This window comes from Schistocerca gregaria, chromosome 8 (genome assembly GCF_023897955.1).
Source record: "Schistocerca gregaria isolate iqSchGreg1 chromosome 8, iqSchGreg1.2, whole genome shotgun sequence".
Classification (NCBI taxonomy): Eukaryota; Metazoa; Arthropoda; class Insecta; order Orthoptera; family Acrididae; genus Schistocerca; species Schistocerca gregaria.
Genome location: NC_064927.1, coordinates 48,357,521 through 48,377,513, shown reverse-complemented (window position 1 = coordinate 48,377,513; position 19,993 = coordinate 48,357,521).

The following is a 19,993-nucleotide window of genomic DNA, read 5'->3' as shown; positions in this document are numbered from 1 at the left end:
TGAAGGCTGGACCCATGCATTCGCATGCATATCCGGTGATGGGGTTACCAGCCCTGGGTAGACAAGTAAGGCACGCACATACCCCCTGGTAAAGGTCAGGCCCGGGTAGGGGTGATTGCCTGAGCTGACACCTTCCGACCATGACGAATGGTCCATTTCTCGGGAGGTAGGACCTGAGGTGTAAACATTCACCTAAGGTAGGAGCGCCCTCTGAGAGGGTCCCCACAAGGAAGGAGTGCACCACCAGAGACGCTGACAATCATGGGGGATTCATCCACAATGGATTTCTCTCTTCCTCCTCCTCCTCCTCCTCCTCCTCCTTCTCCTTCTCCTCTCACGACTTCTGCCCGAAAACGGAAGCATGACCAGTCACCAGTGACAAAAGAATTACTGCCTGCCTCGAAGTTTCTAGTACTTTCTAGACCTGAGGTTGGAAAGGGTTTTTCATCTGTCAACCCTTTCGTTATTCAGAAGGGCATAGATGCCATAGCCGGACCTGTCAAGTCTTGTACCAGGATGCATAACAGTACCTTGTTGTTGGAAACTGAGAGCGCTTCTGAGTGAGGTGGCACAGGGGTAGCACACTGGACTCGCATTCGGGAGGAAGACGGTTCAATCCCTTGTCTGACCATCCTGATTTATTTTTTCCACGATTTCCCTAAATCTCTCCAGGCAAATGCTGGGATGGTTCTTTTGAAAGGGCAGGGCCAACTTCCTTCCCCATCCTTCCCTAATCCGATGAGACCAATGACCTCGCTGTTTGGTCTCTTCCCCCAAACAACCCCAACAATCCCCACCCTACCCCCCTGAGAGCGCTTTACAAGCACAAAAACTCCTTTGGGCCACACTCTCGTACACATTCCCCATCTGGGTGGAGGTTTACAGCACTTTGAATTCGGCACATGGTGTGGTATATACTAGATTACTTGACAGATTGATTGAAGAGGAAATTCAGTTTCTCCACACTGAGCAGGGTGTGACAGCTGTCTATAGGGTCATGAAAAAGGTCAAAAATGACCTTGTACTGACCCAGACACTTTTTTTGACCTTTGATAGTGCTCAGCTGCCATCATACTTCAAAGAGGGCTATGAGGTTATCTCTGTTCGGCCCTATGTCCCAACACCTACATGCTTCTATGAGTCTCAGAGTTTTAATCACACCTGCCTGTCTTGTTCTAATGCGGCTAAATGCATCAGTTGCGGCAGGGATGCCCATGAGGGTGACTGTCCACCTCCATCTCCTCATTGCGTGAACTGTCAGGGTGACCATGCAATGTCCTCCCGTGACTGTCCCATCTACAAGGATGAATGCTGTATACAGGAAATTTGGGTCAAAGAGAAAGTGTCCACCTCAGCTGCTCTCAAGCTATTTGCTAGTAGGAAGCTCACGCTGCTCCCAGTGGGGAAATACAGTACTGCCCTCGCCTCTCCTCGGACTACCAGGTAGGTGTTGACACAGACATGCGATCTGACCTTCAGTCCTATGGTCGTCCATTCGGCCAGTGTGAAGATCACACAGTGAGTGTCTCCTCTTCCTCCCATCACCCCTAAGACATAAGCACCTTCATCAACTTCTGCCAAGACTAAGACCCAGAAGTTAGAGGCATGGGCCTTCAAGAAGGAACTGTCCCACGCACACTTCCTATGTACCTCGAAATCCCAGCCATCGACCAGTACTTCAACTAAATGACCTTCCAAGAAGGCTCATAGGAAACAAAGTTCTCCTTTCCCGCCATGGCGCATATCTTTTCCTGTGCCACCCAGCGGTTGCTGCCCCAGGCCGTCATCCATTTTGCCTGGCCGCACCGCTGGTAGCTGAACATCTGGCCGTTCACCGGCGGATGAAGCTCCCACTCCCAGCCATCTTAACAAGATGGCTGATGGACCTATTGAAGCAATGGACGATGACTGTCTGCCTATTGATAGTGGCAGCAGTGCTCGCCCGAAGCCAGGCCCTCAGCGGCCTTCCAGGTGACCCCTTCTTGCTTCTCCTTTTTCTTTTTCTTCTCACACTGGCACTTCTTCATTGGAATATTCACGGCATTTGCTCCAACCAAGAGGACTTAAAGTTGCTGCTATGCTTGCACTGTCTGCTCGTCATAGCCCTCCAGGAAATGAAGCTATGCCCATGTGATCAAATTGACTTGACACACTATTCCTCTGTGTGTTTTGACCTACCCCCTGAGGCATGTAGTCCGGCTCATGGAGGGGTTATGTTGCTAGTACAGGATGATATCTACTACGATCCCATCACCGACCTGCAGGCAGTTGCCGTCCAAATTATTCTCCCCACTTTTAGAATTTACATCTGTACCGTTTACACTCCATCGTTGTCTGCCATTACTAGGGCAGACATAATGCAAATTATTGCTCAGCTACCTGTACCATTTTTGTTGACCGGAGACTTCAGTGCCCACCATCCCCTTTGGGGCTCTCCAGCACCCTACCCAAGAGGCTCCCTTTTCTCAGACCCTTTCAACCACCTCAATCTGGTCTACCTCAATACTGGCTCCCCTACTTTTCTTTCAGACACAACTCACACCTATTCCCATTTATACCTCTCTATATGTACTAACCAAGTTGCAAGCCAGTTTGAGTGTTACACACTTTCTGATATGTATTTGAGCGACCACTTCCCTTGTGTTACCCATCTCCTGCATAATACCCCATCTCAATGCTCAACTAGTTGGCACATCTCCAAAGCAGACTGGGGGCTCTTCTGTTCCGGACGACTTTTCAGGATCAAAATTTCTCAAGCTGCGATAGTCAGGTAACACACCTCATGGAAGTCATTCTCACTGCTGCTGAATATTCTGTCCCTCATACTACCTCTTCTCCACGTTGCGTACTGGTCCCCTGGTGGACTGCATTATGTAGAGACGCAATACGTGCTCGTCAACGTTCCTTACGCACCTTTATACGCAACCATACGATGGCGAATTGTATTAATTATAAACGATTACATGTGTAGTGTCGTCGTGTTATTAAAGAAAGCAAGAAAGCCAGCTGGGCTGCTTTCACAAGCTCCTTATACAGTTTTACTCCTTCTGTTGTCTGGGGTAGCCTGTGCCGGCTATCTGGCACTAAGGTCCACTCACCAGTTTCTGGCTTGACGGTAGCGAATGACGTCCTTGTGGCCCTTGAGGATGTCTCCAATGCCTTCGGCCACTTTTTCACAGAGGTTTCGAGCTCCGCTCTTTCCCACCCTGCCTTCCTCCCCCAAAAACAAGCAGAGGAGGCTAGGCCACCTAGCTTCCGCTCCTCGAATCATGAAAGTTATAATGCCCCATTCACCATGCAGGAACTCGAAAATGCACTTGCCGGTCACGGTCCTCCACTCAAGGGCCTGATTCTATTCATATTCAGATGCTGTAGACCCTTCCTCCAGTGGGTAAAGGTTTTCTTCTTCGAACTTATAATCCTATCTGGATTGAGGGTCATGTTCTCACATGCTTTCGCAAATCTATTGTTGTCCCGATTCCTAAGGACAAGGGAAGGACAAGCACATGCCTCCCTGGTTGCTCCAGAGGCCCAGCCTCCTTTTAGACTTGTCAGAGTACAGGAGGAGCTGCAGTCCTGCATTTGTTTTTACCTCCTTATTTTCTGATATTTTACACCAGCATCCCGACCATGAATCAGTATTTATGGATGGCTCTAAACAGGGAGACTGGCCAGCCGCGGTGGTCTCGCGGTTCTAGGCACGCAGTCCGTAACCGTGCGACTGCTACGGTCGAAGGTTCGAATCCTGCCTCGGGCATGGATGTGTGTGATGTCCATAGGTTAGTCAGGTTTAAGTAGTTCTAAGTTCTAGGGGACTGATGACCATAGCAGTTGAGTCCCATAGTGCTCAGAGCCATTTGAACCATTTTGAGCCAAACAGGGGGACTCTGTTGGTTGTGCTGTTGTTTTCCCTGATAGAGTCATCAAGTTATGGCTTCTTGCGGTTTTGATGCTGAATTGTTTGCGATCTTGTGGGCATTGGAGTAGATGAGATGTGTTCCCAGTCTTAAGTTCCTCATCTGTTCTGACTCCCTGAGTGCCCTTCAGACCATGCAACACTTGCACCCAGCAGATATGGACATCCAGAACATCCATGATGCCCTACTCCACCTGCAATGGCAGGGGAAGGTGATTTCTTTCTGCTGGGTGCTGGGGCATGTGGGTATTAGGGGATACGAACTGGTGGATGTGGCTACCAAAGATGCATGTTCCCTCCCTCACGTTGTTGAATGTGCTGTCCCCCTCCATGCTGTTACCTCCCTTTTGCGTTTTCGTGTTATGCGTCAATGGGAAGAGGAGTGGCTGGCAGTTGGTGACAATAAGCTGTCTCTGGTCAAGGCCACTACGCGGTCATGGCGTACGTCCTACCAGTCATGCAGGCAGAATGAGGTTCTCATCACTCGCCTCCACATTGGGCGCAGTCCCTTAACACATGGTTTTTTACTCCAGCAGGAGGACCCCCCCCCCCCCCCTGCCAATCTACAGTGTTTGTGGCGTCCAGATTACTGTCCGCCAAATTTTACTTGACTGTCTTTTGTTCTCTGACCAGAGGGCGGTGGTTTCTTTGCCACCGGATTTGCTCTCTATTTTGCAAGACGACACAATGACTGTAGTTAAGGTCTTATGGTTTTGTGTCCCATCCAATTTGTTGCCTCGGATTTTAGGGAGAGGATTTTAATGTGCTGCTGGGTGACTGGCTCACCCAGGTTTTAGTTAACAGGTCCGCCAGTCATGATTACCTCCTTGTTTCCCTTTGGTTTCTGTTCTCTTTTCCTTGTGTTTCCTTTCCTTTTTTAGTGTTTTCCTTCTCCTCTTGTTTTGCCTCCATATGTGGGGATTTGGAACTGCATGAGGTCTGAATCTTCTAGCCATTCTCCTTGTTCTCTGTTCATCTTAGTCCCTTCACTGCATGTGTTCCTGTTTTTATGCGCATGGGCACTGGTGACCACACTGTTTAGCACCTGTAAAAGTCACACACCCACTCGTAGGCACCGCTCTGCTGTTGACCATCTGGTTACCTTGTCGAGCTTCATTATGAATAACTTCTTGCGGAAGCACCCGACCGTGGATGTGTTCTTTGATTTAAAGAAGGCTTACGACACCTGTTGGAGAGCGAGCATTATCCGACCCAAGCATACACGGGGCCTTTACGGTTGCCACCCTCTTTTTATTCATGCCTTTTTAATGGATCAACAGTTCTGGGTACGTGCGGGTTCTGTCCTCTCCGACGCCTTTCGCCATCCCTCAGGGGGCTCAGCATTCATTTGCTGGGTACGGGCTTGGTGAACCCGGGTTTCTCGAGCTGTGGACTGGTGTGCGCCGCCAGTCTGCTGATACCATAAACTCTGGGCATGCTTCAGCGACCACCGTGTGGATAACAGTGGAACGTAGTGTGTCTTAAGGACCGGGAATCTTGGCTTGATTGAAGGTTTTTTTTATAGAGGTATGTACCGTCCTCGCAATCCAGGCAATCTTAAGGTGTGGTGTGCGCCAATAAGATGCATGGCTGTTGAGGTGGAACAGTTGCTAACGGGTAACCTCTGGGGAACCTGCAGCACTTCAGTTGTACAAGGCTTATCCAGACATGCAGGGCTCTGTCTGGATGGACATAAGTTTCCCTAGCTGCTCGTGGGATGACCATGGATACCATGAATTCTTCCACTTTTCCTCCTCCTAATTTTTCGATGGCCAGTGGGATGGATGAACCGCTGGTAGGCACTACCGCCCAATCCAACAAGAGGGCTAGGTTAGCCAGTCCTCCTGACTCCAGCGTCAGCAAACATACATCAGATCAGAGTAACAGAGCACATACTGAAAACCAGAATGTGTTTTTAATTTTAAAAAGGAAAGAGGGTTCCTTTGAAAAGGTTTCGCCATTCTATATCCAAAAGGGCCTCAAAGGAATAGCTGGAACTTTAAAATCAGTGAAGTGTTTACGGAATGGGACACTGCTTGTTGAAACATCAACTGCTCAGCAAGCAGTTAACCTTCAAACAGCTAAAAGCTTGGGGGAATACACTATCGATACAGAGCTTCACAGCCCCTTGAACTCCAGTAAGGGTGTTGTTTCCTGTAGGGATCTCGTTGATATTCCTGTAGAAGAATTAAAGAGTGGTGGGCTCAGGAGGGAATGGTTGATGTTCAGAACATCATAAAAAAGCTGGGTGCGAACCTGGTGAAATCTGACTCCTTCATTCTTACTTTCAATACCCCCCAAACTCCCAGAACATGTCAAGGCAGGAGTTCTTTGACTAAACGTCCGATCATATGTCCCAAACCCAATGCGCTGTTTTAAGTGCCAGCATTTTGGGCATACAACTATAGGGTGTAAAGGAGAAGCGATGTGTGGCAACTGTAGTAAGGCTGCCCATGACGAAATTGACTGTTTGTCACCTGTCAGATGTATAAACTGTTCTGAAAGCCACCCTGTTTGGAGTAAGGACTGTAGAATGTTCCCAGAGGAACGTAAAATACAAGAAATAAAAACAACTAAGCGTCTCCCCTACAGTGAAGCCAAAAAGATCATTAAGTTCATACAGCCCTCCCACATTCGTTAGGTCTTTTGCTTTCATTGTTCAGAAGCCGCCTTCAAAGGTCGATGCATCTACACAGACGGAGGTTGTTAGTGTTGGCATGAACACCTGCACATGTCAGTGCACTTGCAAGGCAGCAAGTGTATCAGAGCCTGTAGCCCCTCCTAGAACAGCATAGAAAGGTTCAGTAGCTAACATTGAAGAGCCCCAGGCATCTCCGATTGCTGAGGCTGTTCCAAAGCCCAGCATGGTCATAAACACCCCAGCTTTGGTTCCAGCAAAGCCCTCTAAACAAAGGAAAGCACATGTGAAGCAGCACCAACAGATTAAATCGGCTGGTTAACCCTCGGGTCATGTCAATGTGGTCCCACTAGACACTTCATCAGACTCTTCCCCCAGCTGATGGGGCGAGATGATTGCCCCATATTCTCAGACTCCAAGGCTGAGCCCCCACCGCTGCAGTCTCCCCACCTCGGCAGAAAGAGAAGCAGAAAATACAACCACCGTGATGGCTCCCATACTACAATGGAACCTGCAAGGGTTCAGGACACATGTGAAGGAACGACGTCTATTGATTCAGGATAGACCAATGTATGTAGGTCTGCAAGACACAAATTTCAGTGAAACATACACCCCTGACCTACGTGGTTATGTCCTCCACAAAAAGGATGACCTGATTGGACAGGGAGCTCGAGGAGGAGTAGGTATCTTCATCAACACCGACTACCACTCCTCGCTTCTCTCCCTCATGACGGATTTACAGGCAGTTGCAATATTAGTACATGTGTGTCATATGCTAACAGTATGTTAGCTTTACCTGCCCCCACATGACGTGCTCGACAAACAGGCTCTCAGTGGTCTTCTTATACAGCTCCCACACCCCTTCATCCTCTGTGGTGATTTTAATGCACACAATATGCTTTGGGGCCCTGTGAGTAGTTGCCCAGAGGTTTGGATGAATGGGCACAGAAGAGTGGTTTTAAGTTTTCAACTGATAAGTCAGTGTGTGTTCTTTTTAACCGTTCTTGTTCCATTTTTGACTTGCCCGAGTTGAGGATGAGGGACACTGTTCTGAATTTTAAAGAAAGGGTGATGTTTCTTGGCCTCAGTTTTGAGTCTAAGCTTACATAGCTAACACTTGTTAAGGAACTGAAAAAACGGTCTCTTAAGGTGCTGTCTATTTTAATATGTCTTAGTCACCACGCGTGGGGAGCAGACAGGACTTGTCCGCTCTGGTTTTACAGAGCCTTTGTTCAGTCCCGGCTTGATTATGGAAGAATGGTGTATGGGTCTGCAAGACCCACTTATTTGAAGCTGTTGGATGTGGTGCACCATGAGGGGATTCAGTGGGCCACTGGGGCGTACAGAACAAGCCCCATACCGAGCCTGTGTGCAGAGGCAGGTGAACCGCCATTTCACCTCCGGTGGCGTCTACTAATGGTGCGCCATGCCTATCAAACATTATCCACACCAACCACACCTGCATATCACACTGTTGCTCAGCCTCCACTGGAAAGGCTTTTTCGCAACCGGCAACGAGCAACAAGGCTCGATGGGATTAGTGCAAAGGATTGCATTTTAGAGATGGGTGTGGCCGGTTTTAATGTTTCACTTCAAGGTTGGAGCAGATATCCACTTTGGCTCCTCCAGAGGCCCACACTGATTTTAGATTTGGCAAATTTTAAGAAAGACAGTACATCAGATTTTACTTTCAAATCTTTGTTTTTTAACATTTTAGACAGGCATCACGATTTTACAGTAGTCTACACTGATGGATCCCAACAGGGGGATTTTCTTGGCTGCTCAGTAGTGTTCCCCGAATGTGTCATCAGGATTCACCTTCCCTAGGAATACACTATTTTTTCCACAGAAATTCATGTGATCCTGAAGACATTGGAGCAGATACTGTTTACTCAGTGTGAACACTTCCTAATTTGCTCTGACTCACTGAGCGCATTACAGTCACTGCAGAACCCGTACCCAGCAGAGAAGTTGGAACAATGATTTACGACCAACTGTACATCCTCTAACGACAGGGCCAGCAAGTTTCCTTTTGCTGGGTGCCAGGGCATGTGGCCATACGGGGAAATGAACAAGCTAATAGAGCTGCCAAGGACACCTGCAGATTACCGGAGGTGACACAATATTCTATACCTTTGCAGGATGTTGTTGTGTGGTGTGGCGCAAGTATATGCAATTGTGGGAGGAGGAATGGCTTGCGGTGAGGGAAAACAAGCTGTGGTTGGTGAAACCCACCATCCAGCCACGGTGTTCCTCCTGCCGGTCACCTAGGCATGACGAAGTGACCCTTACATGTCTTCGCAAAAGGCACTGTCCTCTTACGCATGCCTTCTTACTACGGCAAGAGGAACCCCCACTGTGTGAAGCCTGTGGCGTACGAATCACTGTATGCCACATTTTAGTTGAGTATGATTTATATCATTCTGTCAGGGTGGAAGTCAATATTAGTGGGGATCTGCCCTCGATTTTAGCCAATGACGAGGCGAGTGTCAAGAAAATTTTAAAGTACTGTTATGTTTCTGGGCTTCAGCCTAATATTTAAGGTTGGAATTTTTAGTGTGTTGTCGAGTGGCTTACCACTCCCTTTAATTCTTGTACTAGGTCAATTCCAAACACGTGCTATGTGTTTCATTTTACTCCTTCCCCTACGTTCCTTTGCTGTTCGACTCTTTACGTGCTGCTTTCGACTTTGCTACTGTAGATGTGCACACTGCCTATGTAGACTTTCATCTTTAATTTTAGTCCTACTTTTGCACATGCTGCATTTTAGTGACACTTGTCCGTTGTCGTTTCCTTTCAGGCACTAAAGACTACACTGTTGAGCACCCATAACAGCATATCCATCCATCAATACATCCATCCATTTTTCAGAAATAAGTCACATTAGGTAATGGATTAAACCTCCCCCCATGAACCATGGACCTTGCCGTTGGTGGGGAGGCTTGCGTGCCTCAGAGATACAGATGGCCGTACCGTAGGTGCAACCACAACGGAGGGGTATCTGTTGAGAGGCCAGACAAACGTGTGGTTCCTGAAGAGGGGCAGCAGCCTTTTCAGTAGTTGCAGGGGCAACAGTCTGGATGATTGACTGATCTGGCCTTGCAACATTAACCAAAACGGCCTAGCTGTGCTGGTACTGCGAACGGCTGAAAGCAAGGGGAAACTACAGCCGTAATTTTTCCCGAGGACATGCAGCTTTACTGTATGATTAAATGATGATGGCATCCTCTTGGGTAAAATATTCCGGAGGTAAAATAGTCCCCCATTCGGATCTCCAGGCGGGGACTACTCAGGAGGATGTCGTTATCAGGAGAAAGAAAACTGGCGTTCTACGGATCGGAGTGTGGAATGTCAGATCCCTTAATCGGGCAGGTAGGTTAGAAAATTTAAAAAGGGAAATGGATAGGTTAAAGTTAGATATAGTGGGAATTAGTGAAGTTCGGTGGCAGGAGGAACAAGACTTCTGGTCAGGTGACTACAGGGTTATAAACACAAAATCAAATAGGGGTAATGCAGGAGTAGGTTTAATAATGAATAGGAAAATAGGAATGTGGGTAAGCTACTACAAACAGCATAGTGAACGCATTATTGTGGCCAAGATAGATACGAAGCCCACACCTACTACAGTAGTACAAGTTTATATGCCAACTAGCTCTGCAGATGATGAAGAAATTGAAGAAATGTACGATGAAATAAAAGAAATTATTCAGATAGTGAAGGGAGACGAAAATTTAATAGTAATGGGTGACTGGAATTCGAGTGTAGGAAAAGGGAGAGAAGGAAACATAGTAGGTGAATATGGATTGGGGCTAAGAAATGAAAGAGGAAGCCGCCTAGTAGAATTTTGCACAGAGCACAACTTAATCATAGCTAACACTTGGTTTAAGAATCATGAAAGAAGGTTGTATACGTGGAAGAACCCTGGAGATACTAAAAGGTATCAGATAGATTATATAATGGTAAGACAGAGATTTAGGAACCAGGTTTTAAGTTGTAAGACATTTCCAGGGGCAGATGTGGACTCTGACCACAATCTATTGGTATTGACCTGTAGATTAAAAATGAAGAAACTGCAAAAATGTGGGAAATTAAGGAGATGGGACCTGGATAAACTGAAAGAACCAGAGGTTGTCCAGAGTTTCAGAGAGAGCATAAGGGAACAATTGACAGGAATAGGGGAAAGAAATACAGTAGAAGAAGAATGGGTAGCTCTGAGGGATGTAGTAGTGAAGGCAGCAGAGGATAAAGTAGGTACAAAGACGAGGGCTGCTAGAAATCCTTGGGTAACAGAAGAAATATTGAATTTAATTGATGAAAGGAGAAAATATAAAAATGCAGTAAATGAAGCAGGCAAAAAGGAATACAAACGTCTCAAAAATGAGATCGACAGGAAGTGCAAAATGGCTAAACAGGGATGGCTAGAGGACAAATGTAAGGATGTAGAAGCTTATCTCACTAGGGGTAAGATAGATACTGCCTACAGGAAAATTAAAGAGACCTTTGGAGAGAAGAGAACCACGTGTATGAATATCAAGAGCTCAGATGGCAGCCCAGTTCTAAGCAAAGAAGGGAAGGCAGAAAGGTGGAAGGAGTATATAGAAGGTTTATAGAAGGGCGATGTACTTGAGGACAATATTATGGAAATAGAAGAGGATGTAGATGAAGACGAAATGGGAGATACGATACTGCGTGAAGAGTTTGACAGAGCACTGAAAGACCTGAGTCGAAACAAGGCCCCCGGAGTAGACAACATCCCATTAGAACTACTGACGGCCTTGGGAGAGCCAGTCATGACAAAACTCTACCAGCTGGTGAGCAAGATGTATGAGACAGGCGAAATACCCTCAGACTTCAAGAAGAATATAATAATTCCAATCCCAAAGAAAGCAGGTGCTGACAGATGTGAAAATTACCGAACTATCAGCTTAATAAGCCACAGCTGCAAAATACTAACGCGAATTCTTTACAGACGAATGGAAAAACTGGTAGATGCGGACCTCGGGGAGGATCAGTTTGGATTCCGTCGAAATGTTGGAACACGTGAGGCAATACTGACCTTAAGAGTTATCTTAGAAGAAAGATTAAGAAAAGGCAAACCTACGTTTCTAGCATTTGTAGACTTAGAGAAAGCTTTTGACAATGTTGACTGGAATACTCTTTTTCAAATTCTAAAGATGGCAGTGGTAAAATACAGGGAGCGAAAGGCTATTTATAATTTGTACAGAAACCAGATGGCAGTAATAAGAGTCAAGGGGCATGAAAGGGAAGCAGTGGTTGGGAAAGGAGTGAGACAGGGTTGTAACCTCTCCCCGATGTTATTCAATCTTTATATTGAGCAAGCAGTAAAGGAAACAAAAGAAAAATTTGGAGTAGGTATTAAAATTCATGGAGGCGAAGTAAAAACTTTGAGGTTTGCCGATGACATTGTAATTCTGTCAGAGACGGCAAAGGACTTGGAAGAGCAGTTGAATGGAATGGACAGTGTCTTGAAAGGAGGATATAAGATGAACATTAACAAAAGCAAAACGAGGATAATGGAATGTAGTCAAATTAAATCGGGTGATGCTGAGGGAATTAGATTAGGAAATGAGACACTTAAAGTAGTAAAGGAGTTTTGCTATTTAGGAAGTAAAGTAACTGATGATGGTCGAAGTAGAGAGGATATAAAATGTAGACTGGCAATGGCAAGGAAAGCGTTTCTGAAGAAGAGAAATTTGTTAACATCGAATATAGATTTATGTATCAGGAAGTCGTTTCTGAAAGTATTTGTTTGGAGTGTAGCCATGTATGGAAGTGAAACATGGACAATAACTAGTTTGGACAAGAAGAGAATAGAAGCTTTCGAAATGTGGTGCTACAGAAGAATACTGAAGATAAGGTGGATAGATCACGTAACTAATGAGGAGGTATTGAATAGGATTGGGGAGAAGAGAAGTTTGTGGCACAACTTGACTAGAAGAAGGGATCGGTTGGTAGAACATGTTTTGAGGCATCAAGGGATCACAAATTTAGCATTGGAGGGCAGCGTGGAGGGGAAAAATCGTAGAGGGAGACCGAGAGATGAGTACACTAAGCAGATTCAGAAGGATGTAGGTTGCAGTAGGTACTGGGAGATGAAGCAGCTTGCACAGGATAGAGTAGCATGGAGAGCTGCATCAAACCAGTCTCAGGACTGAAGACAACAACAACAATGGATTAAATGTAATGATCCTGACTGTGTACTAATAATACCAACAAACAGTCGCAGATGAGAGAGGAGCTTCTGCAGCTTCTCTCAGAAATACTTCACATAGGGTAATGGCTGAAATGCATTGATTCTCGCTTTACCGACAAATAGACATCTATAAGGGAGGAGTTTCCTGCAGCTTCTCTTTGAAATACTTCACATAGGGTTATGGATGAAATGCGATGACACTGTCTGTGTAGTAATTATACCAACAAACAAACCCAAATAAGGGAGGAGCTTTCTGCAGCTTCTACCAGAAATACTGCATATAGGGTAATAGATGAAATGTGATGATTCTGGCTTTGTAGTAACCAACCCAACAAACAAACGCAAATGAGGGAGCAGATTTCTGCAGCTTCTCTCAGAAATACTTCACATCAGGTAATGGGTTAAATGTAATGATTGTGTCTGTGTAGTAATCATACCAGCAAACAGATGCAAGTAAGGATGGAGCATTCTGCAGCTTCTCTCAGATATACTTCACATAGGGTAATAGACAAAATGTGATGATTCTGTCTTTGTCGTAACTATACCAACAAACAAACACAAATCCTGGAGGAGCTTTCTGTAGCTATTCTCAGAAATATTTCACATAGGGTATTAGACGAAATGCGATGATTGTCGCTTTGTAGTATCCATTCCAACTAACAAACGCAAATGAGGGATGAGCGTTCTGCAGATTCCCTCAGAAATGCTTCACATTTTGTAATGGATGAAATGTAATGATTGTGTCTGTGTACTAACCCTACCAACAAACAGAACCAAATGAGGGAGGAGCTATCTGCAGCTTGCCTCTGATATACATCACATAGGGTAATGGATGAAATACAATGATTGTGTCTGTGTACTAATCATAGCAACAAACAGACACAAGTGAGGGAGGAGCGTTCTGAAGCTTCTCTCTGAAATACATCACATAGGGTAATGGATGAAATGCAATGATTGTGGCTTTATAGTAACCACACCAACAATCAAACTCAAATAAGGGGGAGTTTTTTCTCTTTTCTCAGAAATACTTCACATAGGGTAATAGATAAAATGTGATTATTATGGCTACAAACAAAAGCAAATGAGGGTGGAGCTTTCTGTAGCTTTTTCAGAAATACTTCCATAGGGCAATAGATGAAATACGATGATTTTGGCTTTCTAGTAACCCATACCAACAAACAGATGCTAGTAAGGGAGGAGCTCTCTGCAGCTTCTCTCAGAAATACTTCATATCAGGTAATGTGTGGAATGTAATGATTGTGTCTGTGTACTAATCATACCAATAAACAGATGCAAATGAGGGACGAGCTTTCTGCAGCTTCTTTCTGAAGTATATCGCATACGGTAATGGATGAAATGCGATGATTCTGGCTTTGTAGTAACCATAGCAAGAAACAAACACAACTGAGGGAGGAGCTTTCTTTAGCTTTATCAGAAATACTTCACATCAAGTAATGGATGAAATGTAATGATTGTGTCTGTGTACTAATCATGACAAGAAATAGAGGCAAGTCAGGGAGGAGCTATCTGTAGCTACTCTCTGAAATACATCACATAGGGTAATAGATGAAATTGAATGTTTCTGGCTTTGTAGTAACCATACCAACAAACAAACGCAAATGAGGGCGAATCTTTCTGTAGCACTTACAGAAATACTTCACATAGGGTAAAAGATGAAATGCGATGATTTTGGCTTTGTAGTAACCATATCAACAAACAGATGCTAATAAGGGAGGAGCTTTCTGCAGCTTCTATCAGAAATACTTCATCTCAGGTAATGGGTGAAATTTAATGATTGTGTCTGTGTACTAGTCATACCAACAAACTGATGGAAGTGAGGGAGGAGCTTTCTGCAGCTTCTCTCTGAAATACATATCATAGGGTAATGGATGAAATGCAATGAATCTAGCTATGTTGTAACCATACAAAAAAACAAATGGAAATGAGGTAGGAGCTTTCTGTAGCTTCCCTCAGAAATACTTCACATCAGGTAATGGATGAAATGCAATGATTGTTGGTATGATTAGTACACAGACACAAAGAGATTCAAGTGAGGCAGGAGCTTACTGCAGCTCCTCTCTGAAATACAACACACAAAATAAAGGATGAAATGCAATGATTATGGCTCTGTAGTAACCATACCAACAAACAATTGCAAATGAGCGAGGAGCTTTCTGTAGCTTCCTTCAGAAACACTTCACATCATGTAATAAATGAAATGTAATCATTGTGTATGTGTACCAATTATAATAACAAACAGATGCAAGTTATGAAGGAGCTTTCTGCAGCTTCTCTCTGAGATACATCACATAGGATAATGGATGAAATGCAATGATTCAGGCTTTGTAGTAACCATGACTACAAACAAACAATAATGAGGGATTAGCTTTTTCTAGCTTCCATCAGAAATACTTCACATCATGTAATAAATGAAATGTGACCATTGTATATGTGTAACAATCATAATAACCAACAGATGCAAGTGAGTGAGGAGCTTTCTGCAGCTTCTCTCTGAAATACTTCACATAGGGTAATGGATCAAATTCGATGATTCTGTCTTTGTAGTACCCATACCAACAATCAAATGTAAATGAGGGATGTCCTTTCTGTAGCTTCCCCTCAGAAATAATTCACATAGGGTAACAGACGAAATGCGATTATTATGGCTTTGTGGCAACCATAACAACAAATAAACGCAAATGAGGGAGGAGCTATCTGTAGCTTCCCTCGGAAATACTTCACATCAGGTAATGGATGAAATGTAATGATTATGTCTGCATACTAATCATACCAACAAACAGATGCAAGTAAGGGAGTAGCTTTCCGCAGTTTCTCACTGAAATTCATCACATAGGCTAATAAATGAAATGCGATGATTCTGGCTTTGAAGTAAGCATACCAACAAACAAACGAAAATGAGGGAGGAGCTTTCTTTAGCTTCCCTCCACATCAGGTAATGGATGAAATGTAATGATTGGGTCTGTGTACTAATCATACCAACACACAGATCTAAGTGAGTGTGGAGCTTTCTGCACCTTCTCTCAGAAATAATTCACATAGGGTAATAGATGAAATGCGATGATTCTGGCTTTGTAGTAACCATACCAACAAACAAACATAAATGTGGGAGGATTTTTTTTACCTTCCCTGAGAAATTCTTCACATCATGTAATAAATGAAATGTAATGATTGTGCATGTGTACTAATCATACCAACAAACAGATGCAAGTGAGGGAGGAGCTTTCTGCAGCTTCTCTCTGAAATACATCAAATAGAGTAGTGTATCAAATGAGATGATTCTGGCTTGGTAGTAACCTTACCATCAAACACACTCAAATGTGGGAGGAACTTTCTGTAGCTATTCTCAGGAATACTTCACATAGGGTAGCAGATGAAATATGACGATTCTGGCTTGGTAGTAACCATACAAAATAACAAACGCAAATGAGGAATGAGGTTTCTGTAGCTTCCCTCAGAATTACTTCACAAAATGTAATAAATGAAATGTAATAAATGTATCTGTGTATTAATCACACGAAAAAATGTATACAATAAGGGAGGAGCCTTGGGCAGCATCTCTCTGAAATACATCACATAGGGTAATGGATGAATTCGATGATTCTTGCTTTGTAGTAACCATACCAACAAATGCAAATGAGGGAGGATCTGTCTGTAGCTATTCTCAGAAATACTTCACATAGGGTAATAAATGAAATGGATGGTTCTGGGTTTGTAGTATCCATACCAGCAAACAGATGCAAGTGAGGGAAGAACTTTCTGCAGCTTCTCTCTGAAATACATCAAAGAGGGTAATAGATGAAATTTACTGATTCTGGCTATGTTGAAACCATACCAACAAAAAAATGCAAATGAAGGAGTAGCTTTCTGTAGCTTCCCTCAGAAATACTTCACATCATGTAGTAAATGAAAAGAAATGATTGTGTATGTGTACTAATCATACCAACAAATAGACGCAAATGAGGGAGAAGCTTTCTGCAGCTTGTATCTGAAATACCTCACATACGGTAATAAATGAAATGGGATGATTCTGGCTTTGTAGTAACCATACCAACAAACAAACATAAATGAGGGAGGAGCTCTCTGTATCTTCTTTCGGAAATACTTCACAAAAGGTAGTAAATGAAATGTAATGATTGTGTCTGCATACTAATCATACCAACAAACAGATGTAAGTGATGGAGTAGCTTTCTGCAGTTTCTCACTCAAATACATCACATAGGGTAATAAATGAAATGCGATGATTCTGGCAATGTAGTAACCATACCAACAAGCAAACACATAGAGTTGGGAGCTTTTTGTATCTATTCTCTGAAGTACTTCACATAGGATAATTAATGAAATGAGATGATTCTGGCTTTTTAGTAATAATACCAACAAACAAACGCAAACAAGGGAGGAGCTTTCTTTAGCTTCCCTCAGAAATACTTCACATCAGGTAATGGATGAAATGTAATGATTGTGTATGTGTACTAAACATACCAACAAACAGATGCAAGTGAGGGAGGAGCTTTCTGCAGATTCTATCTGAAATACATCACATAGGGTAATGGATGAAAGGCAATGATTCTTGATTTGCAGTAACCATACCAACAAACAAACGGAAATGAGGTAGGAGCTTTCAGTAGCTTCCATCAGAAATAATTCTCATCAAGTAATGGTTGAAATGTAATGATTGTGTCTGTGTACTAATCATACCATCAAATAAATTCAAGTGAGGGAGGAACATTCTGCTGCTTATATCTGACATACATCACGTAGGGTAATGGATAAAATGCAATGACTCTGGATCTGCAGTAACCATACCAACATACAAATGCAAATGAGGGAGGAGCTTCCTGCAGCTTCGCTCTGAAATATATAACATAGGGTAATAGCTGAAATGCGATGATTCTGGCTTTGTAGTAACCATACCAGCAATCAAACGCAAATGAGGGGGGAGCTTACTGTAGGTTTTCTCAGAAATACTTCACATAGGCTAATAGATGAAATGCAATGATTCTGGCTTTGAGGTAACTACACCAAAAAACATACCCAAAATTTGGAGGTGCTTTGTGTAGCTTCCCTCAGAAATACTTCACTTCATGTAATAAATGAAATGTAATGATTGTGTCTGTGTACTAATCATACCTACAAACAGATGCAAGTGAAGAAGGAGCATTCTGCAGCTTCTCTCTGAATGACTCTGGATTTGCAATAACCATACCAACAAACAAAGGCAACTGAGGGAGGAGCTTTCTGCAGCTTCTCTGTGAAATACATAACATATGGTAATTGATGAAATGCGATGCTTCTAGCTTTGTAGTAACCATACCAGCAACCAATGCAAATGAGGGGGGAGCTTACTGTAGGTTTTCTCAGAAATACTTCACGTAGGTTAATAGATGAAATGCGATGATTCTGGCATTGTAGTAATCATATCAACAAACAAACAGAAATGAGGGATGAGTATTCTCTAGGTTCAATCAGAAATACTTCACTTCATGGAATAAATGAAATGTAATAATTGTGTCTGTGTACTAATCATACCAAAAAACAGATGCAAGTGAGGGAGGAGTTTTCTGAAGCTTCCCTCAGAAATACTTCACATCAGATAATGGATGAATTGTAGTGATTGTGACTGTGTACTAATCATACCAACAAACAATTGCAAATGAGGGAGGAACTTTCTGTAGCTTCCCTCACAAATACTTCACATGATGGAATAAATAAAATATGATAGTTGTGTCTGTGTACTAATCATACCTACAAAAAGGTGCAAGTGATGGGGTAGCTTTCTGCAGCTTCTCTCTGAAATACATCACATAGTGTATCAGATGCACTGCGATGATTCTGGCTTTGTAGTAACCATACCAACAATCAAATGCAAATCAGGTAAGAGCTTTCTGTAGCTTCCCTCAGAAATACCTCACGTCAGGTAATGGATGAAATGTAATGATTGTGTCCATGTTCTAATCATACCAAAAACCAGATGTTAGTGAGGGATGTTCTCTCTGCAGCTTATCTCAGATATACTTCACATAACATAATAGATGAAATGCAATGATTCTGGCTTTGTAGTAACCATACCAACAAACAAACGCAAATGAGGGAGAAGTTTTCTGTAGCTTCCCTCATAAATATTTCACATCAGGTGATGGATGAAATGTTATGGTTGTGTCTGTCTACTAATCATACCAACAAACAAATGGAAGTGAGGGAGGAGATTTCTGCAGCTTCTATCTGAAACACATCACATTGGGTTATGGATGAAATGCAATGATTCTGGATTTGCAACAACCATACCAACAAACAAAGGCAAATTAGGGAAGACTATCTGCAGCTTCTCTCTGAAATACATCACATAGCGTAATGGATGAAACGCAGTGATTCTGGATTTGCAATAACCATACCAACAAACAAACGCAAATGAGGGAGGTGCTTTCTGTAGCTTCTCTCAGAAATACTTCTCATCAGCTAATGGTTGAAATGTAATGATTGTTTCTTTGTACTAATCATAGCAACAAACAGATGCAACTGAGGGAGGAGCTCTCTATAGCTTCACTCCGAAATACATAACATAGGGTAAAAGATGAAATGCGGTAATTCTGGCTTTGTTGTAACCATAACAACAATCAAACGCAAATGAGGGAAGAACTTCCTGTGGCTTCATTAGAAATACGTCACATCAGGCAATGGATAAAATGTAATGATTGTGTCTGTGTACTAATCGTACCAACAAACAGATGCAATTGAGGGAGTAGATTTCTGCAGCTTCTCTCTGAAATACGTCACATAGAGTAGTAGATTAACTGCGATGATTCTGGCTTTTTTAGTAACCATAACAACAAACAAATGCCAATGAGAGAGGAGCTTTCTGTAGCTTTTCTCAGAAATGCTTCACATAGTGTAAGAGGTGAAATGCAATGTTTCTGTTTTTGTACTAACCATGCCAACAAACAAATGCAATTGAGGGACGAGCTTTCTGTAGCTTCCCTCAGAGACACTTCATATCTGGTAAAGGATGAAATGTAAGATTGTGTCTGTGTACTAGTCATACCAACAAAAAAATTCAAGTGGGGGAGGAGCAATCTGCAGAATGTCTCTGAAATACATCACATAGTGTAATGGATGAAGTTCAATGATTCTGTCTTAGTAGTAACCATCCCAACAATCAAACGCAAATGAGTGATAAACATTTTGTAGCTTTTCTCAGAAATACTTTACA